The 27063-nt window shown below is 47.0% G+C and overlaps 1 protein-coding gene across 1 annotated transcript in view; it reads left to right on the top strand.

The window, feature by feature from the left end:
* The first annotated feature begins 4038 nt into the window (after positions 1 to 4038).
* Positions 4039 to 27063, top strand: part of DIRAS1 (DIRAS family GTPase 1) — a 30552-nt gene continuing 7527 nt past the window's right edge. Inside the window, exon 1 of the mRNA XM_060232514.1 lies at positions 4039 to 4236. The gene's annotated coding sequence lies outside the window, so the exon portion shown is untranslated. The remainder of the gene's footprint in view (positions 4237 to 27063) is intronic.

Here is a 27063-nt window from a genome sequence, read left to right as displayed (position 1 = left end):
AATCTCCTATATCTTCTTCCCCCACAACAGACACTCTGTGAGGTGGGTGGGACTGAGAGGGCTCTCACAGCAGCTGCCCTTTCAAGGATAACCCCCGTGATAGCTATGGCTAACTCAAGGCCATTCCAGCAGGTGCAAGTGGAGGAGTGGGGAATCAAACCCGGTTCTCCCAGATACGAGTCCACACACTTAACCACGGCACCAAACTGGCTCTCAGGTTTGCTGTGAGATTATAACCCTTCCTTCCTCCAGTTTGCCCTAACAACAGTCCTGGGAGGTAGGTTACATTGCAAGGGACTGGCTCAAGATTTGTGTGCAACTCAAAAGGCTGCTTACTAATGCTCCCTCTAAACCGTGGAGTCTTGTGAGCAAAAATTCAACTTTGTAAGTAATGGTATTAAAGTCGAGAGCTACTGCATTAATTAGTTGGCTCTGGGGCCATTTTTCCTTGAGCTAAGACAAAAATGCGTGAGCTGGAAGCTAAACTCCGAGCTTTTGTTGTTGTTCAGTCGTAGTCGAGTCCAACTCTTTGCAACCCCATGGACCAAGTCACGCCAGGCCCTCCTGTCTTCCACCATCCTCTGAAGTCTGCTCAAATTTGTGTTTGTTACATTAGTAACGCTGTCCAGCCATCTCATCTTTTGCCGTCCCCTTCTTCTTTTGTCTTCTGTCTTTCCCAGCATCAGGATCTCCTCCAGTGAGTGCTCCCTTCTCATTTGGTGACCAAAGTATTTGAGCTCACACTAACTCAGCTTAGAGGGAACACTGCTTACACCTTTGAGACTCTGAAGTTTTCCCACCAAGGAATTCTACAGCTGTCTGCAGTTTTTATCATGACCGAGACACCTTGGTAGGATGTCCGTAGGGATCTGCGCCGATTTATGAATTTATAACATCTCCCTGTTCCAGGTTTGAAGAAGGGACACGATACATGAGATCCAGGTTTGCTTGCAGGGTTTTTTTTTTAAAATAAAGCGTCATCCTTATGGAAAATTCAGGCCAAACTTCCATCAGCTGGGTCTTGAGCATATACATGTATAACGCAGCTCACCGGAATCTGTGAACACATGTATAAGTAAAACTACACATCTTATACCCTAACATAAAATCAATCACATTCCGCCTGAGCAATTAAATAACCGGGGGTGGAATCTCATTTTTGAGAACTAGATTGGGTCATGGTAGTGAGACTGAAAAACTGGGCCCTTTTGTGGCTGTCCCATGGGCATGGCAAGCCCATTCCCTCCTGTGTTTGGTACCCTGGCTGATAAGAACATAAGAACATAAGAGAAGCCATGTTGGATCAGGCCAACGGCCCATCAAGTCCAACACTCTGTGTCACACAGTGGCAAAAAAAAATTTATATACACACATACACTGTGGCTAATAGCCACTGATGGACCTGTGCTCCATATTTTTATCTAAACCCCTCTTGAAGGTGGCTATACTTGTGGCCGCCACCACCTCCTGTGGCAGTGAATTCCACATGTTAATCACCCTTTGGGTGAAGAAGTACTTCCTTTTATCCGTTTTAACCTTTCTGCTCAGCAATTTCATCGAATGCCCACGAGTTCTTGTATTGTGAGAAAGGGAGAAAAGTACTTCTTTCTCTACTTTCTCCATCCCATGCATTATCTTGTAAACCTCTATCATGTCACCCCGCAGTCGACGTTTCTCCAAGCTAAAGAGTCCCAAGCGTTTCAGCCTTTCTTCATAGGGAAAGTGCTCCAGCCCTTTAATCATTCTAGTTGCCCTTCTCTGGACTTTCTCCAATGCTATAATATCCTTTTTGAGGTGCGGCGACCAGAACTGCACGCAGTACTCCAAATGAGACCGCACCATCGATTTATACAGGGGCATTATGATACTGGCTGATTTGTTTTCAATTCCCTTCCTAATAATTCCCAGCATGGCGTTGGCCTTTTTTATTGCAGACGCACACTGTCTTGACATTTTCAGTGAGTTATCTACCACAACCCCAAGATCTCTCTTTTGGTCAGTCTCTGCCAGTTCACACCCCATCAACTTGTATTTGTAGCTGGGATTCTTGGCCCCAATGTGCATTACTTTGCACTTGGCCACATTGAACCGCATCTGCCACGTTGACGCCCACTCACCCAGCCTCAACAGATCCCTTTGGAGTTCCTCATAATCCTCTCTGGTTCTCACCACCCTGAACAATTTAGTGTCATCCGCAAACTTGGCCACTTCACTGCTCACTCCCAACTCTAAATCATTTATGAACAAGTTAAAGAGCATGGGACCCAGTACCGAGCCCTGTGGCACCCCACTGCTTACCGTCCTCCACTGCGAAGACTGCCCATTTATACTTACTCTCTGCTTCCTATTACTAAGCCAGTTTTTGATCCACAAGAGGACCTGTCCTTTTACTCCATGACTCTCAAGTTTTCTAAGGAGCCTTTGATGAGGAACTTTATCAAAAGCTTTCTGGAAGTCAAGGTAAACAACATCTATCGGGTCGCCTTTGTCCACTTGTTCACCCCCTCAAAGAAATGTAACAGGTTAGTGAGGCAAGATCTTCCCTTGCAGAACCCATGCTGAGTCTTCCTCAATAACCCGTGTTCATCAATGTGCCTACTCATTCTGTCCTTGATAATGGTTTCTACCAACTTTCCCGGTATTGAAGTCAGACTGACTGGCCTGTAATTTCCCGGATCTCCTCTGGAACCCTTTTTAAAGATGGGGGTGACATTTGCTACCTTCCAGTCCTCAGGAACGGAGGCAGATTTCAATGAAAGATTACAGATTTTTGTTAGAAGATCCACAAGTTCAACTTTGAGTTCTTTCAGAACTCTCGGATGTATGCCATCCGGACCCGGTGACTTATTAGTTTTTAATTTGTCTATCAGTTGTAGGACCTTTGTATGCTAAAGTCCTAATCGTTATTCATTTACTGACTTCATTTACTACACCTTTTCTCCCCTGGGGGACCAAAGTGGCTTGCTTCCCCTTCCATGTTTCCCTCACAGCAACCCTGGAGGCCACGAGTTTGGGGCTGGCCCAAGGTCACCCAGCCAGCTTGCATGGCAGAACACAAATCTGAACCCACATCCTCCCAGGCAAGTTCCTGACACTTGCCCTCACTGCCAGATGTGGCTCTGACCCCTTTGTTTATGTTCCTCAAGGATGGCTCCACACAGCGGGCAGCCGGGGTGCTTTCTTGTCCGCCTCCACTGGGGCTTGGAGTGGGAAATCCCTTCAGCAGAAATGTGTGTTTGAGTTCAGATGTGGGTGGGTTTTTTTTGGTGTCCATGATGACTTGCATGTGTGGATCAGGGAATCCTCTGGGCTCCGACCCCATCGGTCAAGTTTTTCCCCTTGTCCGGTAAGCCCACACGCAGGGTTGGCTGCTGGCCCTCAAGGTGTGCTGAAAGCAGCAGAAACAAAGGAAACAAACCAAAAAAGCAGACCCTGAATTCAGCAGGAACTCACAGGAGCAGAGCTCCTGAACCTTTCTGAGGGTTCCCCCCCTTCCTCTCCACCTACCTTGTCCGTTGAATAGTAGGTGCAGCTGCATAACAATCCTTGCATTAGGAAAGCATCCAGCCACCAGGGCTTTGCCACAATCCCAGCAGCCCTCATTAAACCCTGGAGAAGCCCCCATCAACCTATCTCCACTTCTTAAGTGATTTTGGGTAGCAGGTGGCTTGCTGGCCTTTTGACTATGGGGCAGAGGGTGGCCAAGGAGAGCTCTAGGTGAGCGAGGCCTGCTTGGGGTGGCTGGATCTCTAACAAGCCCAAGCAGGCCTCGCTCGCCCGGGGCTTTCGTTTCTTGCGTCTGGTTGTTTTTGACTGGTGGAGGGGCAGTATATGCTAATGAGCAACGCAACCTATTTTTCTACAAAACGACCCCTGCCTAAAAAGCAAAACGAATGAATGAACGCGACGGGGGCGGGGGGAATGAGCGAGCGAGCGAGAGAGAAGCGCGATGGAGCCCCAGCGCGCATGAATGAAGGCTAGGGCGCAGGGCTGCGGGAGGGGCCTCCCTTTCAGCAGCTGCAGCCAGCGCCGCCCTCCCTCCGCGTTCCGCCTCGTGTCAGCGACGTTCACACGTGACGCGCCCCCGCCCGGCTCCTTCTCCTCCTCCTCCCCACTAGCGCTAAGCAGCGGCGGCGCTTCCCGGCTCGCCCTCCGATGGCCGCTCCAGAGCGTTCCTGGCAGGCTGCACGCCGGGGCTGAAGCCAGTCAGCCCGCCGCCCCGAGGAGCCCGAGCAGGTAAGACGCGCCTGAAGGGGGAGGGGGAGGCGGCCGGGGGTGCGGCGACGTGTGGCCGCCCGGCGCCCGCAGGGGAAGCGGAGGGGCTGCGGGGTCCGGCCTTGGCGGCGGGGGGGGGGGGGAGAAAGAGAGAGGCTTCGTGCGCGCGCCCCCTCTGGGGCACCGACGGGGGAGGCGCTGATGCCCGCTTCCTTCGGGCAGCTCGGCGGCTTCCTACTGCAGAAGCACCCCCCCCCCTCGCCTATCCCCTGTCGGGGGGAGACGCCTGCGCTGGGTTCCCAAACGTGAAAGTCGGGGATGACGTGTGTGTGGTGCAGGAAAAGAAGGGGGCGGGGGGGGGCGCCCGGCTGCTGTGCCATTGAGAGCCGCGCTGATTCAGAAAAAAAGAGGCCCTCCCTCCCTCCTTCCTTTCCCTCCCTCCTTTCCCTCCCTCTGCACGCGCCTAGGTTGCCTAAATCAGCGGGCTGGGGAGGCCCTCCCCCTATCGGAGCGAGGCAGGGGAACGCAGCAATCAAGGTGTCTTTGTGCCGCTGGCGGGAAGCGCGGAGGGGAGGGGGCGCGAGGCCAGCAGAGCGGGTTTGGCGCACGTGCCGACGAGCATCGACCCGGGTGTGTGTGGCGGAGGAACCGACCGACCGGGCGCCTGCGACGACGCGGCTGCGTTGGACTGCCAGACCCTGGGTGCGTTGGAGAGGCGAACCGGTCAGACACGCCGAGGCCGCGTGAGGGGGAGGCGGGCCGACGACCGGCCATCCCGTCAGGTCAGGAATGGAGGGGGGTCACAGGGATCAGGAGGAGGGGGGAGGGCTGATGCGTTTTACAAGTCAAAAATGGGAGACCCCCTCCCCACCAAGGGCTTGTTCTAAAACAAGGGCTTTTCAAATGTATGCGTCTGTTCTGTTTCTGTTCTAATTTTATCTCCCCCCCCCTCAAAAAAGTGTAAATAATAATAATGTAGATTTTAGAACTGGAAATATTCAGCCTTTGGTGAGCCAGGATTAGGACCGGTGTTTCCTCTAAGGTGAGTTAGCGTGAGCTGGCTCACAGATTGTTAGCCTCTGGCTCACACATTTTTGTCTTAGCTCTGGAAGTATTACCCCAGAGCACACTCATTTATGCAGTAGCTCACAACTTTAATGCCAGTAGCTCACAAAGTAGAATTCTTGCTCACAGGACTTTGCAGCTTAGAGGGAACACTGATTAGGACCACTGTGGTGGGGCTTTTTTCCTCTGAAGCTTTGAGTAAAGAGCAATGCTGTTAGGCATTGTGGGGGTGTGGGGGCCAGTGTTCCAAGTGCAGAATGTAGCACTGTTTAGAGTCGCACTGGATCAAGGAGCATCCATCTCATGTTCAGCATCCTGTTTCCACTGACCAGGAAAATCCAGCCCGGAAGCCCACAACCTGGACGTTATGAAGACAGATGATTTATCTTTATAATCTGCATCCAGAGGTAGACTGTCTCTGCATATGGAAGTTTTACTTTGCTTGCATTGTAGTATCTGACACGTGGGGTGGTATCTTTCCTCCCATTAATTTCTTCAGAGCCTTCTTTGGGGCCAGACTGCATGTACACTGAGAGTTTTGTGTCGTGAGCACTCAGAGTTTTGGGTTTTTTAAAAACTTTATCTTGGATGCCCAGGAACCTCCTGAGAAACTGAGATTAAAGAAAATTGTTGGGACATCCGGAGACGAAGCACTCAGGGTGCGTCTGGGTTGGTCTCTGATAGTGACCGTCACCGCAACCTGTGGCAGTGAATTCCCTAGGTGAATTCTGTGTTTTGTGAGGGCTTCTTTTGGTCCCAAATCCGTGGAGCCCAATGTTTCCTCCACTTCCTCCATGCGTGAAATTAGGAGCCTCTCTCATCTCCGCTCTCCTTAGTTTTTGTTTTCCTAAACTGATTTGTTCTCGGTTCAGGCTGCATCCATAGGGAAGGTTCCTCAGTCATTTGGATTTGCCCTCTTCTGCACCTTCAACAACTCAACAGCCCTTCTCTTTGCGGTGCAGCTTGCCAGAACTGTGATGCCCTAGGGTCAGTCTCAATCTAGATCCTTGGAGGATGTATGGACACATATCTCTCCATATACCAGAACCTCAGTATTGATTCCTCTGGCTTATAACAGCTCTCCAAATTCCCATGCAGTGAATGATCTTTCCTAAGACGTGAAGGCCTTTAACTGGAGATGCTGCCAGGGATTGAATTTGGGACTTTCTGTAAAGCCAAGTAGGTTGTGGGATGCTGGTTGGTCAAGCCATAATTAAAAAAAGAAAAAGGCTGCAGGGAACTCGCAACTGCAGTTCAGGAACCTTGTTACTTAATATCAAAAGAGCAGAGGTTGTCGTGCTGACGGCCATAGCGATGAGGCCCTCTGCTCATGCTCAGAGGCATCCTTTGCTGTTACAACTTCCCAGCCTAAAGTGTGATTTAGTAACTGTGTCTCCATGTCTCCTACCCTGTCAGAGATTGTTTGCTCCCTGTTGTTTATCTCTGGTTTGCTTCCTATTACCCCAGTTGCAAGAACAAAATTATGTCAACAGGTTACCCAGAAGGAAGTGGTTAATATTTTAACAAGCGCCTAGAGATTCCTTTGGTGTATCCCCAGGGCAAATCTATCGGCTTTTGTCTAGTTTCCATAACTTCTCCCCCTCCCCCCCACCTTAAGCAATTGATAGCAAACTCTTTTCAATAATTAATTGGTACATTTCTGAACGGTATCCAAGACTTTCTTTCCAAGACTCAACAGGAGGAATTCTTGCACGTGTTGCGATGTAGCAGGTGGAGGCGCAGTTCAGTCCTGTCGAGGTCCACAGGGCTTGTGGAGTCTCAGCGGTGTTTGCTTCTGACTGGGTCTCCAGGGGTGGGAAGCAGCTGATTAAAGTCGAGGGACCTGCCAGTTGCTTTGGTGCAAGTGACTGGATAACAGCAGTATCTCCATTCCAAATAGGTTTCTTGTTGGAGGTAGGGGGTGTAGAGGGAGAGGAGAGTTTGTATACTTTTGCAACTTGATGTAACATGACTGCATTCTTGCAAACACTTTCCTATGAGCTGCCGCTGGAGTTAACTCCGGATGCGGTTGAGTTTACATGCAGATCCTTCATCTGATAGGCAATTTGGTGAGATCCTGCAGGGGGGAATTGGCCTGCGCCAAGGAACCCACACGAAAGGGGCGGCATGCCTAGTTCCGGGGAACAGCTTCTTCCAGTCTTAATGAGGTGTGCTGGATATTCCAAGAAAGCCTGTTCTTATCTGCAGAAGGAGGAGGATCCCATGAACACCTCCCAGGCCCACCAAAAATCCAACAACTGGTTATGGTGGACCAAGAGAGGGCAGTCGTTGCCTTTGCACCCTGTAACGCGGCAGGGCAGGAAAGAATCGCGCCTGGCTGCAAGAGACAAGCCCAAGAATACTGATGCTAGGCAAAAACTGGGCGCAGTTTGGCTGAATTAAAGTTGACAGCAGCAAGAAGGTGCTTCCCTTGAAGATCCTGCAGGGCAAGGCCGTGTGATGGACAGAGAGTGATGACGGCCCAGTGACAATGCCTGAAAAGCCCAGGCTCGTTCCCTTGGAGCACAAGAACAGCCTTGCTTCATCAGGTCAAGTCTAGCATTGTGTATCCCACAGCTGCCAACCGAAGACTCACAAGCAAGGCATGGAGATGGAAGCCTCCCCCAGTTGTTGTCCCTCTAAGTGTTGTTCAGAGGTACACTGCCTTTGATTATGGAGGTTCTATTAAGCCATCCTACTTAATAGCATGGATGAGCTTCTTCATAAATTTGATTAATATTATTTTAAAGCTTCCCCCCCCCCCTTGCTCTGTCTCTGGCTCAGGCATTTTTTGTCCTCTGGAAGGCTTGGGAAGTTGTGTGTGTGTTCGTGTGTCTGAGTGATTTAGATGCTCCTCTGTTCAGCACCAGGATGTCTCCAAAGGGAGAATGTTCTTTTCTCATTTTTTACAGTTTTCCATGTTAATAATTAGTGTTTTGACAAAATAAAATGTTTCCCCGATAAAGCAGCTTTAAGCTTCCAAAGACTCAACAAACCCATTTCAGAACTGTCAAAGCAGATGTGCTGAGAAGTGGGTTCCTGATGGGCTGGTAGAAGAATGTGGAAGTTTTGGCCTGCCTCTGCAAAAAAGATTCCAGAAAGAAGGGCATCAACACATCTCTGGAGGATTCCACAGGGCCAGAGCTGCAGTGCAAGAAGATCCTGATACTGGCGGGAACCTCTGTTCCTCTTTTTCTCACTGAAGGAGCAAGGAGTCATCTGCTGCTCCATCATGTAGGTTGGAAGAACTTGAGAGCAATTACATTGCAGCAGAGTAAGAGCTAGATTTGAATCCAGTAGCATCTCAGATGGCAACGGATTTTTCAAGGTATGAGCTTTTGAGAGTCAGATACCAGCAGAGTATTGTTCTCCAGTTGCTGCACGAAGGGTTTTCCAGTTTCTTTGCAATTATCCTCCTAATAACCTTGCGGAGCAGACTGGCTTCTCATCTGCTTGGAATCTTTTGATGCCAATTAATTTCTAAAGAGCGCAATGCTGGGTTTAAAGCTAAAGCCAGGATTCAGGAGCATTGCTGTCCATCTCCACCTCCTGCAGTGCTGGAACCATAGCTTTGAATGCACTCAAACCCTCTTCTTACCACAATAAGGCACCTTCTTAGAATAGAGCAGGGGTGTCATACATGTGGCCCGAGGGCCGAAGCAGGCCCCTGGAGAGCTCCTATCAGACCTCTGAGCAACTGGCTCTTGTTTGCTTTCTTTTCCCTCTCTCTTGCTTCCTTCTGCATCTCATCTTGCTTTGCAAGGCTTGCTCAATCGCACTGGCGTTACAGAGCAAAACCTCAGTTTTCTCCATTGGTTGAGGCTTCTCCCCCTCCTGGTCCCCTGGGGAAGGAAGGAAAGAGCCAGAGCTTCCTTTGCCCAGTTCCCTGGATCCCATGAGAGAAATACAAAGAAAGCACCTTTTAAGACCAACAAGTGCTAATGTTTTAAGTTAAAAAAAAAAACCTTTAGTCAAGCCAAGTCAGCCTTTATTGGCATAAAAATAGCAGTATAAAATTAATATAGTGTAAAACAGGATAAAAAACACAACTTTCATGTACACTTGTATGGACAGAAATCTCTAGTCATGTTTGTAACCTTTAAAACATTTATATCTCTGCTACCTAATCTTAAAAAGGAATACACATGGCCAGCCTGACATGGCCCAGCCTGTGCAGGTCTCATTTATGTCAGATCTGGCCCTCGTAACAAATGCGTTTGATACCCCTGAGCTAGAGCCTGCTATCAGCTTGGAAATTATTTAACTCTCACACTCAAAATGTGTATGTCCTAATGAATTTTATACAAATAACAAAGCACAGCATTTATCTAATACAGCCTTTCGTTTTCCTTGAACGCAGCTAGTCCTTTAACAAAGTCCAGGTTCTCATATCATCCTCAAGAAATAATTCAGAAATGTTCCTCTGGGCTACAAGCCTCCAAAGTATTATGCTGCTGAACCTTTGAAGATCTAGTAATTGTTAAAGGAGTCCAAAGTATCCAGAAGAGAGAATATGGAACCGCACCCCTAGGACTTTTCAACGGTTTCGATCCTTCTTCCGTTTGGTCTCTCTCTAAACTGCTTCATGGAGCTAATATCACAAAAAAACACCATTACATTCACACCCTCCTTCTAAAGTACACAGAAGAGTTGTAAAATAACTCACACTTATCCACAGTACATAAATTTTCAGGTTAGGATCAACGCCATAAATCCATAGTTTCTGTTTTCGGGCTCTTAACGTCACTCCCTTTTTCTCTGTTAGATGCTAAAACCTTCCTTTTTCATTAAAGGCACACAAGCCCTGATTCTACACTTGCAGAAACACAGACATTCTATACATCACAAAATTGTTACTATATCATACAAATAACTCTTAAGTATTGTATTACTGACAGATATGAGTCTGTAATATTACAAAAAGCTGACAATTCCATATCCAAATTCAAATCATCCTTTTCAATTAAAGGCATACACACCCTACTTCTTCTTTTATAAAAATACAGTGTTAACATAATTTTACAAATTACTTTCCTTCTCTTCAATATCACATTTTAGATGGATAAAAGTCTATAACATTCCAAAAATTACAACCCCCCCTCGACAATTCCATACCTAGATTCAACCCTCTTGGCGCTATTGTCTGCAACCTGTGAATCCAGAAGCATTCTTGCTGTAAAAGTATTTTCTCTATAACTTCTCTTATAAAGGGTTTAGGTTGGTATTTGTACAGAACAAAAAATCTCATATCCCTAGCTAGGTGTCCGCTCTTTCATGTGCTGGAACATCGGAGTTTCTGGTACTTCCCTTTCCAAACATGCTTTATGTTCCAACACCCGGACTTTAAAAGTCCTTGTTTTTCCTACATATTATAATTGGTGTTTTGCATATTCTTGCATAAATTAATTGCTTAAAGTTGCAGTTTGTAAAACTCAATTTTATAATATCCCCATTTGCTGGATTTCCAAATTCTTTTAGAGACAGCATCATTCTACATGCAGAGCAGTTATTACATGAGTAATTCCCTACTATTTCTGTTTGTTTATGCTGCTCACCAGTCCTAAATTCTACCTTAACCTGTCTGTTTTTTAAACTCATTGGATTCCGATAGTCCAGGGGTGGCCAATGGTAGCTCTCCAGATGTTTTTTGCCTACAACTTCCATCAGCCCCAACCAGCATGGCCAATGGCTGGGGCTTATGGGAGTTGTAGACAAAAAAAACATCTGGAGAGCTACCATTGGCCACCCCTGCGATAGTCAATTTTTGGTGGGCTTGAACACCCAGGTAACTGTGCTACTATGTGCCATGGGTTCATAATTGATCTGCTGATTCTGTATGCTATTGGTGAATTCAAAAGCCCACATGCAGTACCTTCTTGTATACCTTTTGGTTTATCTTTCAATAAAACTCTTGGGTGTATCCTGTCTGCTCTTATTCTAGCCTTCAACACAATGTCAATTGGATAACTTCTATGTAGAAATGGGCATGTTAAGTTCCCGGCCTCCTTGCTGAAGTCGATCAGTCCAGTCGAGTTCCTTCTGATCCACGAAAATTGCCCATAGGGCAAATCTGTGTGTATATGTTTTGGATGTGTGTATATGATGTGTGTATATGATTGGAAATGCAGATATCTATTTCTCTGTGTTAGTTTATTATATAGTTTCATGAAAAGTGTATTATTTTCATCTTTTTCAACTGTCATATCTAGAAAGTTAATCCTTTTTGGCATTCCCCATACCCACACAGACTTTGCATGAAGTTGCCTTTTGCCAAGAAGGCTGCTGGTCCCACCTTACCCAATATGGCAGGCGTGACCAACAGTAGCTCTCCAGATGTTTTTTGCCTACAACTCACATCAGCCCCAGCCAGCATGGCCAATGGCTGGGGCTGATGGGGGTTGTAGGCAAAAAACAGCTGGAGAGCTACCATTGGCCACCCCTGCAATATGGTCTTCTGCAATCAGCTGGAGTTCTCCAAGATCCAAGGAGAGAGAAGCCTGTCTCAGCCCTCTTATCTGAGATGCCTTTTCAACTGGAGATTTATTACTTATTTGCACATTTACTTCATTTATACCCTGCCTTTCTCCCCAGTGGGGACCCACTGGCTCACAACATTGTCCTGTCCTCCATTTTATCCTTACAACAACCCTATGAAGTCGATTAGGCTGAGAGAGAGTGTGACTGGCCCAAAGACACCCAGTGAATTTCCATGGCACAACTGGGGGATTTGGGACCTGGGCCTGCTGGATACTAGTCTGACACTCTTCGCTATTACACTGGATTACACCAAACTTTCTTACTGGGAAGAAGAAGGCGACTGTAGATTTATACCCCGCCCTTCTCTCTGAATCAGAGTCTCAGAGCGGCTTGCAGTTTCCTTTATCTTCTTCCCCCACCACAGACACCCTGTGAAATGGGTGGGGCTGAAAGACCTCTTATAGAAGCTGCCCTTTCAAGGACAACTCTGCGAGAGCTATGGCTGACCCAGGGCCATTCCAACAGCTGCAAGTGGAGGAGTGGAGAATCAAACCTGGTTTTCCCAGATAAGAGTCCGCACACTTAACCACTACACAAACTGGCTGCCCCAAGGTCACCCAGCAAGACCGCCGCAAGGTCACCCAGCAAGCTTTAATGGCAATGTTGGGATTTGAACCTGAGCTGTCCAGATCCTAGTTTGATACTGTAACTATTCAACCACATCAAGATGCTGGAGACCATTCATGCAACCTTCTTCAAGATGCAGCTCAGAGCAGAAAAGCATACTTAGCTTGCCTATGAAAGTATGGAGTGACTTTCTGCCAAATCACAGCCTTTGGTCTTTCTCATTGTTTTCTCCTATACTAGGGGTGGCCAAACTGCGGCAAGCAAGTTTGGCCACCCCTGTCCTATACCTGAATAAACAGCTGTTCTGGCCTGGAGATCTGGAGACTGAACCTGAGAATTTCAGCTTGCAAAGCATGTGTTTTACCTCTGGCTAAAAGCAGAAGAGTGATCTCTGCTTTCCGCTCTCTTGTTGCTGGTGCTTATCAGCATACTAAACTGCCTTCTACAGAGTCAGACAATTGCTACGGATCTTCTAGGGCAGTGATGGCGAACCTTTTAGAGACCGAGTGCCCAAACTGCAACCCAAAACCCACTTATTTATTGCAAAATGCCAACACGGTAATTTAACCTGAATGCTGAGGTTTTAGTTTAGAAAAAACAACTCATAGTGAAATTAACAAAGTGAAAGAACATTTGGTCTGGATAACATTTGCTTAAGAAACCAACAAAATAGTAACATGTCAGAATGGGAGAATGATGGTGAGAGTGTCCTAAGGCAATAAATAGAAGCTGTTCGTTGCTCTGTTGCTTGCAAGTCTGGGTTAAACTGAGAACATGCCTTTCCCAGAGGTGTTCCTGTCCACCTAATTTACTTTTGAACATGTAACATACATTATAAACATAATTCTAGTTTGGCATTAGGAAAAAATAATACATTAAAATGTAGTGTGTTTAGTAGGAGCTGGTGGTTAGGGTGTCCAAATCAGATCTGGGAGGTCCTGATTCATATGTCCACTCTGCCCTGGCAGCTTGCTGGGATACCTTGGACCAGTAATATACTCTGAGTTAACCCGCCTCACAGGTTCGTTGTGAGGATAAAAGAGAAGAGGAGAGTGTGTCAAACCACTTCAGTGTCCTTTTGGGGGAGGAAGGCAAGAGATACATGATGTTAGTTAATAAATTAAGTTGATGAAAGGAGTCCACTGATTTATATGGTTAAATCTGAGTCCAGTAGCACCTTAGAGAACAAGATTTTTGAGAGTCAAAGCTCCTTTTATCTAATCGAGGGAGCTCTAATGCTGGAAAGCTTGTGCCCCCTCCCCCAAATCTTGTTGGTCTCTAAGGTGCTCCTGGGCTCGAATCTAGTTGTTCTACTATGGACCAGCACTGCTACCCTTGGAAACTTCAGGGATAGTCTGAATTGTATTAACTAGAAAGTCCGATGTGAGAAAGGAGGGCCAGTTTGGTGCAGAGGTTAAGTGTGTGGACACTTACCTGGGAGAACTGGGTTTGATTCCCCACTCCTCCACTTTCAGCTGCTGTAATGGCCTTGGGTCAGCCATAGCTATCATAGAGCTGTCCTTGAAAGGGCAGCTTCTGGGAGAGCTTCTCTGAGCCTCACAGGGTGTCTGTTGTGGGGGAAGAAGATAAACGAGATTGTGAGCGGCTCTGAGACCCTGAGATTCAGAGTGAAGGGCAGGATATAAATCCAATATCTTCTTTATTTAAACTAAAACTGCAATCCTATGCATGTGTAGAGAGTAGGTGACACAGTGCTCACTGTAGATTACATCCAAGTAACCATGGAGAGCAAGCCCAATGAGGAAAGGCTAAGGGACTTGGGGATATTCAGTCTGGAGAAGAGGAGGTTGAGGGGGGAGACATGATTGCTCTTTTGAAGTGTTAGAAGGGCTGCCACTTAGAGGAGGGCAGGGAGCTGTTCCTGCTGGCAGTAGAGGAGAGGACTAGCATAGGAAAAACTATTTAACAGTAAAAGTTTTTCAGCAGTGCAATCGACCCCCTCACTGGCAGTTTTTAAGCAGCAGGTGGACAAATACTTGTCAGGGATGCTCTGGGAAAGCAGAACAGCAGTTCAACAGTTCAAAAACAGCTTATCAACAATTTGCCTGTAGCTTGAAAGAGCTCTGCTCCGATACTGCTATCAGAAGCATCATATTTGAAAGCCAGGAAGCCTGCAATTCCTCCCTTTCCACTCCTAAACCAGAGGCGATCCCGGCCACTGTTTCTGCCAGATTAGCGGGATCTAACATTTCTTGTAATAAACCCACATCCCTTCAAAAAAAAAATGTGCTTGCTCCAAGGTCCTGATCTTTCCTCCCCCCCCCCCCCCATTCCCACACACCCATGCTCTCTTCTTCCCTTCAGCTTGGACCATGCCACAACAGTTTTGAAATATGAAACGCAACCAGATCTTGGCCACATGAAAACGTGAAGCTGCCTTATACCCATCTCTCTAGTGCAGGGGTAGCCAAACCGTGGCTCTTTCACACACATTGTGTGGCTCTTGAAGCCCCCACCAGAGAAGGCATTTGTCTCTTTAAACCACTTCTTCAAGCCAAGCCAGCCAGTGGCTTGGAGAATGGATTTAAAGTTCAAGAATGGATTTAAAGTTCAAGTTGCTTTCTTTCCACCTCTTTCTCTCCCTCCCCACCTATTTTCCTTCCTTCTTTCCGTCCTTCCTTCTCTCAGACATCTGACGTTCGTGTCTGGTGGCTCTCACACATCTGACATTTATTCTATGTAGCTCTTATGTTAAGCAAGTTTGGCCACCCTTGCCCTAGTGGGTCCCATCTAACCCCCTCCCTAAAACTGCAGGAACACCTGCAAGGAATTTTCCTCTGTGTGTTGTGCTTGGGGGTTGCATTGTGATTGCACCTACCCCCCCACGTCAGAATTCCAAAGGTGCCCATGAGCTCAAAAAGGTTGGAGTGCCCTGTTGTCTCTCTGAAGGAAGCTCAGTTAGGGTTGCCAGGTTTGGGTTGGGAAATACCTAGAGATTTGGGGGAAGAAGCCTGAGTTTGGGGAGAGGAGGAACTTCAATCCGATACGACTCAAGAGCATCGTGTGTGCGGGGGGGGGGCACGTGCCCACAGAAAGGGCTCCGAGTTCTGCCTCTGGCACCCGTGCCATAGGTTCGCCACTACTGTTCTAGGGAGTCAGACAACTGTTTCATCTATTGTGTTGTCTCCTTGGACGGCAGCTTCTCTCCAAAGTCTCAGCATTCGCCCACTGAGCAATATGCCCTCCCCATAGCCAGAGTCTCATTGGATAGTTTCATGACCAAGTTTTTATTTGCTGCCCTCCGATCTGGGCCTTTTGGTCGGTGTCCTTTGGGACAGGGAGATCGCCATTCAAACCTTCCCCTTACGACCAGAGTAGATGAATTGGTCTTCCTGCTCCTTGTCCTTTATTGGGGAGAAGCCAGAAGCTGTAAGAGGAGAATACTTTTGACCTTCCTATCATCAGCACTTTGCATTCTGAAGTATGGGGAACAGAGGGTGTGTGTGTGTTGATTTCCATGAGGTTTGCAAGCCATGCCACTGCCTGTTTTGGATAAGCCCTGTAAACTTATCTTCATTATTGTTTGCTAAATGAATGCAGGGACTCTAGCAAGATGACCTTAGCACCACTGTGACCTCATTTACATCGACCTGCGTTCATTCAAAACATTGGATGGTCTTTGCTCCCCAAACAGTTGAAGTGGTAATCAATAATCGCAATATCGCTTTGCATCTGAGCTAATAGTTCTGAAGGAAAAACGGGGGGTGGGGGGAGGTCATGTCTCGCTTTCAGATGATTTCCTAGGGGAACGCCTCTTCTTGGTGTTTGCTGGCCATCTGGGATTTTGCTATCAACCCCCAAAGTCAAATAGCATAATGGACTGGTTCTTTGCTCATCCTGGATATCAGCTTGACCACAAGTGGCAAAAATAGGCTCTTTCAAATGGTGACCTATTCCTTTGTACAGTCTTTCTAAGTATTGTATGTATTGGTTCTTCTGGTTCACCATAAGCTGGCCCTTCAATCTTCCAGTGCTTCAGTTTTATCATCAACTATGGAGAAAGAAGTACCACAAAAGCGGGTACATATTCCTCACGCAAAGCCTTCAAGTGCTTGTAACATATGGATGCCATTGTGCTTCATCAAGTTCCAGATTTTAATCTCTGCCATGTGCACCAGAAAAACTCTAGACAAGACGTTTAGCCATGCAGTTAATACCAATGCTCCCTCTAAGCTGTGGAGTCTTCTGAGCAAAAATTCTACCTTGTGAGCTACTGACATTAAAGTTGTGAGTGACTGCAAAAATTAGTTTGCTCTGGGGCCATTTTTCCTGAGCTAAGACAAAACTGTGTGAGCTGGAGGCTAAAAAACTGTGAGCTAGCTCACACTTATTCAGTTTAGAGGGAACACTGGTTAACACTATCCCTGTGACCATCTATTGATACAATAAAAGGCTTCACAAACGCACAGTCCATCTTTGTGGCATTTAGAACTCTTGTGTATCCCTTTGGAACATCAGATGGACATATTGCAGGATCATAATTTTGTGGAACTCTTTGGAAGTTCTGCTCAGTCTCACGGACGTAATCATCCAGGTTCCAGTTCAACACTTTCAGTCTCCGCAAGGAAAAGAACCACTGTTCAGCTTCTCAGCTACCTCCTCCACTAAGTCACATAGAGTAGACAGACTCACGCAAACCACAGAAATAACTTTCAGGTCTCTTCTATTAAAAGGTATGCTGCTCCAGAAGGAGGAGGAGGAGATGGGATTAATACCCTGCCCTTCACTTGAGTCTCAGCATGGTTTACAATCTGTTTTCCCTTCCTCTCCCCACAAGAGACACCCTGTGAGGCAGGTGGGGCTGACAGCGCTACTCTTGAGAGAACAACTCAGAAAACTGTGACTGACCCAAAGTCAGCAGGCTGGCTGCATGTGGAGAAAGAGTAGAGAATCAAACCCGGTGCTCCCAGATTAGGGTCTGCACACTACACCAAACTTTAAGCATGGGTACCATTTTGAGCTGAGTAAAAGATGTTAAATCTGATGATAGGCCCAATGATGGTACTTACTTAAGAGTGCTGAGTAGAGTTGCCAGATCTGGGTTGGGAAGATTTCGGGGGTGGAGCCTGGAGAGGGTGGGGTTTGGGGAGAGGAGGAACCTCAACAGGGTATAACGCCACAGATCCCACTCTCCAAAGCAGCCATTTCCTCCAGGTGAACTGATTTTGGTCATCTAGGCAACAATTGTAGTAGTGGGAGGTCTCCATATGTCCCCTGGAGATTGGCGAGGGTGTAAGAATCACAGTGAGAGTAGCACTCTTTCTTGCCTGTATAGCCTCTGATTTTCAGGGGCGTTGCTGATATTTTAAAAGCAACCCTCATTCCCCCTGCACACTCTGATTCTTCTTTTCCCTCTGGCTGTGTCACAATTCAACCAAAGGCATTTTCTGCTTGAGGTTGTTTCACAACCAGTTTTTGCTCAGCTGCCTCCCCATCTGTTGAGTGGGGGGCTGGAGCAGGAAAGCTTCATGTTTTGCCCCTTGGGTGCTTGCAAGGCAGCCTTGCTGTCTCCTCTCCCAACGCTTAGTCATGGCGTTCGTTTTGAAAGCTGCCATTTCTTGTTCTGAGCAGGGTTTTTTTTTTGTAGTAGGAACTCCTTTGCATATTAGGCCACACACTCCTGATGTAGCCAGTCCTTCAAGAGCTTACAGGGCCTACTGTAAGCTCTTGGGAGGATTGGCTACATCAGGGGGTGTGGCCTAATATGCTAAGGAGTTCCTGCTCCAAAAAAAGCCCTGGTTCTGGGACCCCTAAAGATGTTTCACTATTTTTGTTTTAGTTCAACATTTTTATAGTAAGGTACTGTATGTGCTGATAAAGGGGTTCAGTCACAGCCAATAACAAGCCAGTCCTGGTTTCCTGAGAGGATAAAAAAAATCTTTTCCTTGAAAAGGGGAAGAACACAGGCAGCAACAGGGAAGATGTGCTAGGCAGGAGAGGCTTGTTTTTTGACTTTATCATGAGCAGGAAATCATGTTTTGCTATTTTCAGTCAGTGAAACAATATGGGAAGAACCTCCATTCCCACCCCCGCCAAGTTTTTTGTCTGGAGTTCAGCCCTGAAACAGAGTTAGCAAGTGGGCATCAAGCCCTCCGATTTGACTCTGCAGCCAAAACCAACAGTCCAACATTTGCTGTGTGGGCTCGCCATGTCTCTGGCTTTCTTTGGCTGGTTGGAAAGTCAGTGGATGCTGTGCTTGTGGCTTGAGGGGAAAACTGAAGCCCTGAGAGAAAGAATCTGCTTAGTTTTCCCCATCTTGACAGGTATCAGTGGGGCTAGAATAGCACAGGTACAGCTTTGAGCTCCTTGGAAGGGAGAGTGGGATAAAATTCCACTGGGCAAGATCGAGCACAGAAGAGGTTTAGCCAGAAGGGACAGGGAGGTGATAGGTCTGGAGATGTGACACAGGCAGCTGAACTACTATTTTTTGAAGGCCCCAAACATTAGAATCTGAGGCTGTTATGAAAGGCCCCAACTGTTAGAAACTGGGTCTGTTACGAAACAGGGGGCTTGTTGTGTGCAGAATTTTCCTCCCACCCCCAAATACCATGTTTCTGCAACGCCAGTGAAGCTGTCATGCTGGTGAGGCCAGGATGGCCATATGGCTGTGTCACGGTGGCATCCAGAAATAGAACACGCTGATCCTATTATTGGGAAGTCCACCTGGGGCAGTGAAGCAGAGTCTGCGTCATGCTCTGCCAAGGCCACCCGGCTGGAGGGAGGGATCCACAAAGGGGAGACAGAACCGGTCAGGATTTGGATGGGCAATGGGGCTGTGTCCAAGGGTTCGGTGTCTTTGCTGGAGGGTCTGGTGCGATCAGTCAGCTCTTGGGATTTCCAGAAGAAGAGGATTCAAGGAGGGGGAATAGTTGAGTTTAGGGTTGTGGGAAGCAGGTTCGAGTATGTTTTTGAGCAGGGAAATTATAAGGTTGAGGAGAGGGGGTAGTAACAAGAGCTGCATGATAGTGCTCTTCTCTTTGAGAAGAGCGTACCATTGTGGTGAAGTGCATGACGTCCACAGACATCTTGATAGCCATTATGGTGTAATGGTTCTAGTGATGGACTAGGGCAGGAGTGGCCAAACTTGCTTAACGTAAAAGCCGCATAGAATAAATGCCAGATGTTTGAGAGCCACAAGGCATGAACGTCAGATGTTTGAGAGCCGGAAGGAAGGAAGGAAGATAGATGGGAGAGGGAGAGAGAGGTAGAAAGAAAGCAATTTTAACTTTATATGCATCCTTTAAGCTGCTGGCTGGCTTGGCTTGGAGAAGTGATTTAAAGAGAGAAATGCCTTCTCCAAGCCAGCTGATATGGTAGTAGGGGCTTCAAGAACCACACAATATATGTGAAAGAGCCACACGAGGCTCCCAAGCTGCAGTTTGGCCACCACTGAACTAGGGCATGGGAGACCCAGGTTCAGATCCCCATTCTGCCATGAAAGCTTGCTGGGTGAGCTTGGGCATATTCAGGACTTTTTTTTGTGGCTACACCCCTCCTGATGTAGCCAATCCTCCAAGAGCTTACAGGACTCTTCTTACAGGGCCGACTGTAAGCTCTTGGAGGATTGCCTACATCGGGGGGTGGGGGGGTGGGGGTGGGTATAGCCTAATATGCAAAAGGAGTTCCTACAACAAAAAAGCCCTGGTGCATACTTAACAACCCTGTGAAGGTTAGGTTGAAGTGAAGACAAAATGGAGGAGAGGAGAATGATGTAGATTTTTGTGGTCTTCATTGCAGAAAAAGACAGGGTATAAGCAAAGTAGGTAAAGAGATATGTGAAATCTGGAAGGAAGGTCCAGATTCCAGGTTTTACTCCCAGGCCCTATAGGGCAAAAAATAATAATTTTGGATGTGCTGTCCTGTTTCTAGTTGTAGCCCAACACAGTGCTCTTAAGTGAAAACTACAGTAGGATCTAAAGTATAATTATTGGGATCAGCCAAGGTTAGAAGGCAAGACCTGAAAAGAGAGGTTGGATATTTATCCCAGAATATAGATTATTACAGAGAGGTGGTTGGGAGAAGAAGAAAGATGGCTCCCCTCTAATTTCGGGGACCCTGATTGGGCGGAAAGGCAGCTTGCAAATGTTTTAAATAAATAAATATTGGTGGAAAACATGACAGGAAGAAACAGTTTGTAATTACACAAAAGAAGCTTCAGTTTAAATATGGGGGGAGGGGATTCCAGACCCTTGATGCAAACTCAGATAGATCACTGCAAAAACGAATGCGAGTCAACTTGTAATGTTAAAAAGAAGACCGTAGATTTATGCCCCGCCTTTCTCTCTGAATCAGTCTCAGAGTGGCTTACAATCTCCTTTATCTTCTTCCACCACAACAGACGCCCTGTGAGGTGGGTGGGACTGAGAGAGCTCTCCCAGCAGCTGCCCTCTCAAAGACAACTCCTACAAGAGCTATGACTGACCCAAGGCCATTCCAGCAGCTGGAAGTGGAAGAGTAGGGAATCAAACCCAGTTCTCCCAGATAAGGGTCTGCACACTTAACCACTACACCAAACTGGCTCACCAAACAAAGCCATTATGTGAACTGATTACTCTTTAGGTATACTTGGGACTATTCAAGTATCTGATAGGGAAGGGGCAAGAAGGTGGACTTCTAAGAAACATTTTGGGCAAGGGAGACTTTCACTTATTAATGGGGCCATGTGCAGAAGATCCCAACTTGAGCCCCTGTCAGCTGCAGCTTAAAAGGGTCTTTAAGGCTGCCAGTGTTGGGAAGCTGTCTTCCCTACCAAAGACCTTGGAGAGTTCCCGCCAACCAGAGGAATACTGAGGGGGTTTTTTGCCATCAAGTCATAGCTGGCTGACTTATGGGTACCTCTGTGGGCAACAGATGTTCAGAATTGTTTTGCCATTGCCTGCTTCTACATCCAGACCCTGGACTTCCATGGTGGCCTCCCATCCAAATACTAACCGGTGCCAACCTTGGTTAGCTTCTTTTATGAGACTGGGTTGGCCTGAGTAATCCAGATGTATGGCCTGGGTGACTCCAGTTCTGTTATATGCTATTGCTTAGTTGCCCTGAGTCTTGTGAGAGAACGGTGATCAGCCACTCTCAAGGGAACTTGTCTCTCTCATGATTGTTCAAAGGCACTGGAAGGCAGGTGCAAGTCAGCATGGCTCATCCTAGTGTTTAGGATAGCTTAATTTATGATTATTTGTCTGGTAGCCAGCATTTAGGGTATCAAATGCCTGGTTTTAGTTATGCGTTTGGTCTCGGATTCTGATAAGCTTTGTTGTATGTGTGTGCGATTGAGGCCCAGCTGATAGAAGCTTAGCCTACATTTGCTGTAGGTTTGATGCTTTATTAAAAAAATTCCTTGTAAGCAAACCTGGATCTAATGTATCATTTCCTTGGAATTTGTTTATTTATATTTATAAATGTATAGATTATAAATAAATAAATAGTTTTAATTTATATACCACCCTTCCCTGAGTTCACAGGCTCAGAGCGATTTACAACAGAAATACAATATAAAACCAGATTAAAACAGTTGGTTGAAATTAAAATACATTTTTAAAAAAATTGGATGACACCAAAATACGTCTCGCAAGCAGGAGAGAGCAAAGTGTCTGTGTGTGTGTGTGTGCCAGATAAGATGGCACCTGTTGCTGTCCTCAACCAAAAAGCCTGTTAAAACATCTCTGCCTTAACATGCCCTGTGAAATTGCATAAGGTCTTGCAGTGCACAGATGTTTGGCAGAGAGTTCCACCAGGTTGGAGCCAGGACTAAAAAGGCCCTGACTCTAGTCAAGGACAACTGAATATCTTTAGGGCTATGGATCACTAGCATGTTGTTTCCAGCAGAGTGTAAAGTGAACCTTGGACCTCCTGGCCAGGAGGCCTTCACATCAGGAGTTAGATGGACCAATTTTTGGACTCTTTTAGAAGACGGTTTAGAATGTTCGTCAGGGATCGGAGAATACCTTTGTCAAAAGAAAAAGGTCCCCTGTGCAAGCACCAGTTGTTTCCGACTCTGGGGTGACATTGCTTTCGCAACGTTTTCATGGCAGACTTTTTACGGGGTGGTTTGCCATTGCCTTCCCCAGTCATCTACACTTTCCCCCCAGCAAGTTGGGTACTCATTTTACCGAGGATGGAAGGCTGAGTCATCCTCGAGCTGGCTACCTGAAAACCCAGCTTCCGCTGGGGATCAAACTCAGGTCATGAGCAGAGTTTAGGATTGCAGTACTGCAGCTTTAACACTCTGCACCCCGGGGCTCTCTTCTTTGTCAAAAGGATGGTTTAAAAAAGCCCAAGTGGGTTCCAGAGTGCCCCACTTCAAAGGTAGCTAGCAGTGATTGTAGAATCCCTTCAAGCTCTAAGACTCGGCACTAGGGATTTTGCTTTCCTATGTTGCCATAAGCTTGGACGGCTTTAAAAGGGGACTAGACAAGTGCACAGAGGAACAAGAGAAATCAATCAATGGCTGTTAGCTCTGATGGCTGCATTGAGCCTTGCTGGTTCAGAGCAGGTTTGGAGCAACATCAAACTGAGTGCAATGGCAGAGTCATTGGAATTTCACCATTTTGTATGTGTTGGGGGGATATGTTTGAGGAAGTGGAAAGCCAAGCCAGAAGAAGAGCAAATTGAAGAAGCTTCCGGTGCCACTTCTTTGGCAAGGAGTACAGTGCCACACCAGTCTTGAACCAGGCCTTTAAAGTTTGCCAGTACAAAAGGAGGCAAAGACAAATGCTGATAGTGCAGCTGGAAAGTGGAAATTGATCAGTGGAAAACTGCAAAGCCCCTAGGTCAGGGATGGCCAAACGTGTTTAACTTAACAGCCACATAGAATAAATGTCAAATGTTTGAGAGCCACAAGACATGAACGTCTTTGAGAGCTGCAAGGAAGGCAGGCAAGCAGGCAATTAGATTGGAGGAGGGAGGAAGAGGTGGAAAGAACACAACTTTAAATGCATTCTCCAAGCTGCTGGCTGGCTTGGCTTGGAGGAGTAATTTTAAGAGAGAAATGCCTTCTCCAAGCTGGCCAAATGGGATGGTGGGGGCTTCAAGAGCCACACAATATGTGTAAAAGACCCACACTTGGCTCCTGAGTTGCAGTTTGGCCACCCCTGCCCTAGGCATTTTGCTGTAGCTTCGTCAGGAGATCCAAAACATGATATAAAAAGAATGTATAAATAAGATCATATGAAAAACAATCAAAATGCTAGATAGTAACACTTTCTAGAAAACTTGACTGAATGAGCATGAGTAAGAATGTTATGACAGCTGAAAAATCCCAATGACTATAAATGTTATCATATTGCAGACAACAAAGCATACAACCTACCACAAAGCAATATAGAGCTTTATCCACTACCATATAGAAATTAAAATAATCTATTTACTTAATTTACAGACCACTTCTCCGCAGTTTGGTGTAGTGGTTAAGAGTGGTGAACTCTGATCTGGAGAACCAGGTTTGATTCCTCACCCCTTCACATGCAGCCATCTGGAGTGACCTTTGGTCAGTCACAGTTCTCTCAGAGCTGTTCTCTCAAGAGCAGTTCTCTCAGAGCTCTCTCGGCCCTGCCTACCTCATCACAGGGCAGCTGTTGTGGGAAGAGGAAGGAAAGGAGATTGTAAGCTACTCCGAGACTCTTTTGGGTAGTGAAAAGTGAGGTATAAAACCAATTCTCCTCCTCCTCTCCCAAAAGCCGCTCACATCATTCTTGACTGCTTCATTTGATCCTCACAACAACCCTGTGAAGTAGGTTAGACTTAGGGTGTGTGACTGGTCCAACTCACTAGCAAGCTCTCCCAGTGGGGATTTGAGCCTGATTCTCCCAGATCCTAGTCTAATAGGTTCTTGTATGCCCCAAGCATAAATTACCATACAGAAATACATAGGCCAGGTAGTTTTGGGGAAAATAGATATATAAAGCAGACCTATCAATGGGAGCTACTGAAGGTTTGTAAAAAGAAAAAGGGGCAATTCATCCTAGCACAAGAAGCGAAGAGTTCAAACGCAGATGTGGGTTTAGACTCAGAGTTAGGACATGCTTTCTCTTGAGTAGATAGCTCAGCCAAAGGTCATGTCACTCAAAAAGAATTCATAGACCCTCCATCCCTGCAGCAGCCGGATATTCTGCATTGGTCAGAATGCTCCATGTGGAGAGAAGCAGCAGCCAGGAAAATGGTTGGGAGGGGAGTTGGAGAAGAGCAGGACATCCCTTGAACCCCAGACTGGCTGATATGAAAGCTGTGAGTGAGGGTGCATCAGCTGCTTTTCTGGGACCTGGGAAATCCAGTTAGAGGTCTGTCCATTACTTTTAAAAAGAGAGTCAGGAAAAGTAAAAGAAAGACATGGAGGGTGGGGCTGGAGGGTTGGCCACTAGGTAAAGCACCAGGCATTTCCAACTCTGAGGTGACGCTTTCACAACGTTTTCATGGCAGACTTTTTATGGGGTAGTTTGCCATTGCCTTCCCCAGTCATTTACACCTGGGTACTCTTTTTACCTACAGAAGGATGGAAGGCTGAGTCAACCATGAGCCGGCTACTTGAACCGGATCGAACTCGGGTCGTGAGCAGAGCTTGGACTGCAGCACTGCAGCTTTACCACTCTGTGCTACGGGGCTCTGGGGGCCACTAGCAGGCAGTGCAGTTGACAGGCTGCTTTGGCACCCTGCTTGGGGAGATGCTGGATTGCAGCAAAGGGTATGGGGCTGATTAGCATTGGCTCCCCCTTCCTTTTCAAACACAAGCATCTGACAGTAATTCACCAAACCTCTTGAGGACGGGGGAGCTGCAGTAGGAATTAAAGGCTGAATTCATGCAAGCACGATAAAAGGAAGAGGATGCTCCACTTCCCCCCACACACACACCAAAGAAGAACAGGAAGCTGAGCTGCATGCTCTTTGATGTATAACAAGGAATGCCCTGCTTGGCCTCAATGCGGCATTGGTGTGTGGGCTGGAGGCATCCCTGTTTCACAGCCTGAATTGAGCTCCCTGTGGCTGGAAACCACCCCAGGGGGAAGAGATCAGAACCAGCTTGGCCACCCTGACAGCGGAGGCTGCTTTCTGAGTTGGCTGGAGGGATGCTGCAGAGTCTAGAGGCTGAAAGGGAAGCTGGAAAGAGAGGTCAGAGGAGAAGCGAGCACTGGGGCCGCAAGCAGGGAGTCACAGAACGAGGGCTCGGAGTTTGGGTGTTGTGTAAAGGCACTCTCTGGAAGCCTTTCTGGTTCAGCCAGGCCTTGAAGCCTGGGTGGGTTGCTTGTAAGAAAAAGAAGGTGGCATCCATGCACAGGGCACCGCCCTTTCCAGCATCTCTTGGCACAATTTACAGGTCCTTTTGTTCATTTCTTCTATATAATTCCAACTGAATTGATGGTGCAAAGGTCAGCAGGGTTGTTTTCCTCTCCAGACGGATTTTACTCTCTGAGCTTTGAAAAAGCCTCTCTAGCCACTGTCGGTGCATATGTGTGAAAGGGAGAAATAGCAGCTTGAATCCAGTTTTCCAGGTGATTTGATGCGGGAAAGAAGGGGGTGGATTACAAGCACACCGTGATCTCAGTTGTTGTGAAGAGAGACATGCTTTCTGAAGCGCTGCTTTTAACCTCCTCCTCCTGCCTGTCCACCATTTTTAATCACACATGCATTTGAAAATCTCCCTCTCCCCCCACCCCCCTTTCTAGCATTGCAGTTTCTCCTGATGGAAGTGTCTCGTTGACCACTGTTGGTAGGATTCCCAAAGTGCTGAGAAAAAGAACGGCCGGAATACAGTGACGGCAAGGCAGTGAGCAGAATCCAGAAGTGTTGTACAAGGAGGCTGACCCTGACAAATCTGGGAAGCTGGGAGAGCTTGATGGGCATCCTGTAGCAATGAGTTCCACCAACCACCGCAGTCACTTAGCACTGCAGGACCCAGATTTGGGCTGATGCCCCCCCCAAGTTCTTGAATGAATGATTCTGAAAGTTATTATCTTCTGCAGTGCGGTTTCTTCCAGTCACCAAGGCTCTTCTTTTTTTTCACACACAAATGATTAAGCAGAGGGTACTCACCTCTTTCTCTTTTATCACCCCCACCTTTCTGAAACTGCTAAAGGATGACAAATGCAGCTCTTTTCTCATGCACTCCCCCCCCCACACACCACTCGAGAGGGAAAACAGTTGATGAGCCACACTGAAAGGCTGTTGCTGTCATTGTCTTTTTCTTGCCAGCAACCTTCCTTGATTAGTCAATGTGGCTTTAGTAAGAAGATTGAAAAGGCCTCCCTCCTCCCACTCACCCACCTCCACAGCTGTTTCCCCTGCAACTGGAGCAACAGAGCGCTGATATCAGGAGAAGGATCCACCCCAGGGCCTGCAGGAGAGCAGCTGATGGTGCTGGAGAATCAATCCCTTCTGTCAGCTTTGTTCTTCCGGTATGCAAAGAAGGAAATTTTTTCACTTGTCTGGAAAGCCCACTCCTCTAAAAGGATTTTTGCAGAGATTGACAGAGGTCCTTTTTTCAGCATTTTTTTTTTTAGAGGAGTGGCCTTCCTTCCTTCCTTCCTTCCTTCCTTCCTTCCTTCCTTCCTTCCTTCCTTCCTTCCTTCCTTCCTTCCTTCCTTCCTTCCTTCCTTCCTTCCTTCCTTCCTTCCTTCCTTCCTTCCTTCCTTCCTTCCTTCCTTCCTTCCTTCCTTCCTTCCTCAAAAG

The sequence above is a fragment of the Heteronotia binoei genome, chromosome 2 (genome assembly GCF_032191835.1).
Source record: "Heteronotia binoei isolate CCM8104 ecotype False Entrance Well chromosome 2, APGP_CSIRO_Hbin_v1, whole genome shotgun sequence".
Lineage (NCBI taxonomy): Eukaryota > Metazoa > Chordata > Lepidosauria > Squamata > Gekkonidae > Heteronotia > Heteronotia binoei.
The sequence above is the reverse complement of the archived record's forward strand: the minus strand, read 5'-3'. Positions and strand labels throughout refer to the sequence as shown.